The 5,000-nt window shown below is 39.3% G+C and overlaps 1 long non-coding RNA gene across 1 annotated transcript; it reads left to right on the top strand.

The window, feature by feature from the left end:
* The first annotated feature begins 940 nt into the window (after window positions 1-940).
* On the top strand, window positions 941-1,654 carry LOC138014216 (uncharacterized). The gene is made up of 3 exons (XR_011125271.1): window positions 941-1,028; window positions 1,140-1,240; window positions 1,567-1,654. It is a non-coding gene; the product is annotated as an uncharacterized lncRNA (long non-coding RNA).
* The last annotated feature ends 3,346 nt before the right edge of the window (window positions 1,655-5,000 follow it).

Below are 5,000 nucleotides of genomic sequence, written 5' to 3'. Positions count from 1 at the left end.
GAATGTTGACTCGCAAGCCTCGTTTCTGCGCGCTCTGAAACGAACACTACTGCAATGAAGGCTGAACTGTAAAAACAGCCATATTAAGCCTATGAAAGTAAATATGCGTTTGTTTTGCATTTGCATTGCTTCGTTCTGAGTGACTGGCCAGCAAAATTCGCGCAACTTCCTCAACGATCCGCGATTGTCTGCGATCATATGAAAAAACGAGTCTTAACTGAACCAAGTCTACTTTACAAACGTAGTTTACGGAGCCAAGTTAATAGAGTAAGGATAACACACGCTTTTCCATGAATTAATTTTGCCTCGTTATCAGTTTACAACATTTTTCTCAGTTTCACAGCTTGTATTTGGTCGTCTGTTTTTAGGAGGAAGTCCACAACGGCACACAGCAGAGATACCACCAAGCAGTACAGAGGAAAGGAAGTGTGAGTATTCTTTTTAAAAACTTGAACCATTGTTCTCTCGACTCGACTCTTGTACGTTTTTCTCGACTCTTGTACTCTTGTACGTTTTCGGGTACCGGCATCAACTCTTCTATTTTCCCGCCAAGTAATCGACTCTTGCGCGCTGTCGGTTAATTTAATGTCATTTGGCCCAGCGTTTTTGTTCTTTGAGCAGTAATTTAAAAAAAATTCCAACCAAATAACCTGCACAGTTAGAAAGAAATCCTTGCATAGGTGCGTTATAATCTTCTCTCAATCATCACAACTTGATTACGCACTCTGAATTTCCAGCTCATTCAATAGTTTTACAGTATGTAACAGGCACTGCATGAAATGAAATATAAATTAATGGGAAAGGGGTAAGAAAAATAGGTTTCCTCGATTGTCTCCCAAAATAAAAATTGTCAATATTTTGTTTCGTACGGAAACATTTCCTACGCCGCTGGTACTGTACCGCAGACAATCTATACTTTTTTCACCATTGTAGGGTCAGCAGTGTTCACAACAAAAAGGTCACTCAGCTTATTGTAGAAGAGCTTTGTCGCCAACCGGGAAGAGGATTTGCCAGAGCTGTTGTTGAAAGTAGGTAACAATGCAGCATACAGTACAGCAAGTCTGCAAAGTTCAATCACTATTGTAAACTTGAAAAAAATGACACCTACTTGGACTAACAAATTCCTTGTTTCTTTGCAGAAACAGCCAAAAAGTACCATGAACACATCCGCAGAAGTGCCTTGGGAAAAATTACTGACGAGATTAGAATGAAGAAGAGAATAAACCTTAGAAAAGAGAGGGTAAACGATATTTTTACATCTGTCCGCGCACGAAAGAACTCTACAAAGTTACTCATTCCGTCTGCCCATGACGTAACTATTACTTTATCCCACACATTAGGGCACATGCTGTCAAGTTCAAACTGACATTTATTTGCGGTTTTTTTTATAGTGCATTTTTTTGTTTCGTTTGAAAAGCTTTCCTCTTTCCTGTGAAACATATCAATACTCCTTTTCTTACGGTACATGTATATACGTATATTTATCCAAACCGTCTTAACATCCTTCTATAACTAAGTCATCTTAGTCAATCCGTAACTAAAGACCGCTTTCCTTTTTTGCCATAGAAATACGAAAGGAGAAAGTGCCAGGTAAAGGATGAAAAGGAGGCCCACGCCTTTTCAAAATTGACGAAAGAACACATGTCTACGGACGATGATGCTAACAGTATTAAGGTGAAGAGGGATTGGTTTCAAGCCCCCTAGTTACAGAAGTCAAGTGCTGACTCACTTTCTAAACAAGTAAGTAATACTGAAAAATACAATAAAAAGGAAAACGAAAAGTCCTGTATCAACTTAACTATTGAGAAGAATTGCAAACAGTAGAAATAGTAGTAATAGGCCATTCTCACAACACTCGCTGCGCTACGGTTACCTGGCTATCCCAGACAATTTCTACATAGTAAAACGATCAAGCGAAATACAGAAAATGCTTTTTAAAGAATACCAGTAGGCGCAAAACTCTGGAATGAGATGATATATACGTGATTATTTCCAAGGTAATGTCCAAGGGATAACAGCTTTTAATTTAAAATTTTATTTATTGTTTATTCTTTACTTATTGTAAACGTCTTCTGCGTTTAATATGAATAATTAATATAATTTTCAGCGGTGAATATAAGAATTCGGTGTTATATTCACCGCGCTACCCGATAAGGCTTGACTCTGAGGCCATGAGGGCGAGAGGAATAATTGTTTTAGTAAAATCCAACTAGCTGGTCAAAAAAATATCGAGACAAAACATCTTTCGCTAGTTAAAGCTAGACTTTAATCCTTTTCTGCGACCAAAACATTACAAATATGGCCGGCGCTTTCGCTACTGGTGGGCTATAACAAATAGCCTATAGTAGCTCAACCAATCAGAACGCAAGCATTGACAATAGACCACTAGTTGGATTTTACTAATCAGCATTAGTAGATACTAAAACAGTGGATAGCGTGGAACTCGCGCGCTGATTGGCTCGTCAAACTCCGATATCCTGTGCTAGTTACCTGCGAGCAACTCAGGAAAAAATGGCGTCCCGATTTGCATCCGTTGACAAGTGAAGAAACATCCAAATTAATTTTTTGTGGTGTATATGATCTCACTGTTTTGTATATACTAAAACAACTATTCACCCCAGTGCCTAGATTATCTCTAGCTGCCTGCGGCCCCTTGCTTAAATAAAAAATATAAAGATTGTTGTTGTTGTTTGTTTTTGTTAGGCTTCTTAAACAACTTTATTCTGCAGGCTAATTTCGGTATCGTTGCTGTGGTCATATGAACGTATTTCTCTTTTCTTTAGACTCGATAAGAGATACCAAAAAGCTGAGAGCTCAGTAAACAAGCGATGGAAGAGAACAAACGCAAGACAAGGGGAGAAATCGGAAAAAGAGCCTCCAAACGGTACGCCCAAGTGGCACTTTCCGATGAGTGGAAGGCCCTCCTTGAACAACGAAATGAGGAGGCGCAGAGGTATGTTAAATGTTTCATGCACTTGACTACTGAAAACAAAAAAAAATAATAAAGGACGTCGATATATATCTTATCTAGCCGGCCGGCCGGCCTTCGACGTTCTTTTTCCATAAATCTCTCTTCAAAACAGAAAGTGGCACGATTATTTATCGACTATGGCTTCTATTAGAATTAATTAAACAAAAAATGCACAAACAACAAAAAATATAAGTCGAATTTGAATTTGCGCTCTAGTTAACAATTTCTAATAACTTCATTATGTTTCAATGAGTTAAACAACGCGTCAACTTTCATTGGCAGAAACGATGCAGATTCCGAGAGGAGGAAGATGACAACATGAGGGAAGAGGAAGCGGAAGATGGCGAAAGTTCAGGAGAGGATACTGAATGGGAGAGACAGAAAATTAGCCTAGTTTTACTAGGGTTCATTGCACAATTTCACAAAGAGATAGGAATTAGATTTGTTAATTTTTCATTGTATGATTTCACAAAGACAGGGAACGTTAGGCTTGTTGTAATAGGTGCAGTTTGTTTCTTAAAAAAAAAGACATTTAGGGTTCTCCTTTTATCATGTTTATAATAAGATTTTGAATTATGGTAATTAGGTTGAATACAACATACAGTTGGATTTCTATATTTCATGATGTTCTCTGTGACGAAAGGTGCTATTTGGATATAAATAAAGGCCAAAAAAATATTTCATTCATTTAACAAACTTGCTTATCTTCTACATTCATAGTTTTAGGCAATGCGCTCTTTTCTCTTTTTCTACTGAAGGCCCCGTTCAGATTAGTTGCGGCCCCGTTACCAGGAACTGGTACTTGTCTGACACACCTTTTCGTCAGTTCCCGAGCTCCTATTCCTAACCCCTTGCTTCCCTGCGTTCATCAGTCACGGACAACGGTGGCCGGTCGCAAAGTGGACGAAGAAAGAAATACTTGCATTGTTAGAACTGGTGTGTCTGAACAACTTCCAGTTTAGGCCGCCCGGACAGGTGTGGTTGAAACGGTCATCTAGTCTCCAACGTGGGCCTACACACCTCTTTCTCGCTATAAGCGGCCTTGAAACAACCTTTATCCCTCGATTTTCAGGTCCCAAGTTTCCATGTTATATTTCGTATTGTGAGGTTGGGTAACATTATAATGTCTATATTACATTTGAGAATAAAAGCAGTGTCCTGAATGCAAGGAGTAAAAAGCAAAAAAAAGATATGAAGGGACCGTCCGTACACACAGTAGGTCGTTCCCAGTATATATCCTTCTTTTTCGCGGGGGGGGGGGGGGTCATATACTGATATGAACCCTGAACTATAAGGAATCCACCAAAAGAGTATTACTCAACCCGTATACATACCTGCTATACAATTCCCGTAATACCTTTATGCACTCACACAGTATACATAATGTATACTGACATGTATACTGAAATAAAGGAATTAAATCCTACATATGTATACGGGCCGTGCTATTTTCTTTCTTTGGCATAAATAACCCTGACGTAATACTGTGTATTATACAAGACCTTGCAACATCCTTATACCTTACCGTAGATACCACAATGTATACTGACTTGTATACGCCCCAATTAAGGGTCCGTATACAGCATATTTTACGCAGTGTAAGGAAAAAACGGTCGCAACTTAATTCAGAACAGAGCTACGGTTTCTTCAAGGAACTGATAGAGCCCTGAAGGCATAAATGACAGAACGACCTTTAAACCACTCCAAAAAACACATGTCTAATCTGCGGCCTTTCCCTACATCTAGGTACGACGGAAAGCCGCAAGAATCTGGAACAAAAATTCATCTTTCAAATCGGCCACCCTTAATCCTCACGGTATTAACGAACGCTTTTCATTTAACTAATATATTCCTACTTTTGCACGTTGGGCCATGTTACCACCGTACAATTAGCGTAGCTCCTACTCTACTATAAAAACAACCGTAACCCATAATCCCCCCTCGATTCGCTCCCCCCCCTGGGGGAACGAAGGGCTAGACTGCCTCGAAACGTCAGCTTGTTAGAATCTCTGTACGGTGGTCAATTTAC

Source organism: Montipora capricornis, chromosome 8, assembly GCF_036669925.1.
Source record: "Montipora capricornis isolate CH-2021 chromosome 8, ASM3666992v2, whole genome shotgun sequence".
Lineage (NCBI taxonomy): Eukaryota > Metazoa > Cnidaria > Anthozoa > Scleractinia > Acroporidae > Montipora > Montipora capricornis.
The sequence above is the reverse complement of the archived record's forward strand: the minus strand, read 5'-3'. Positions and strand labels throughout refer to the sequence as shown.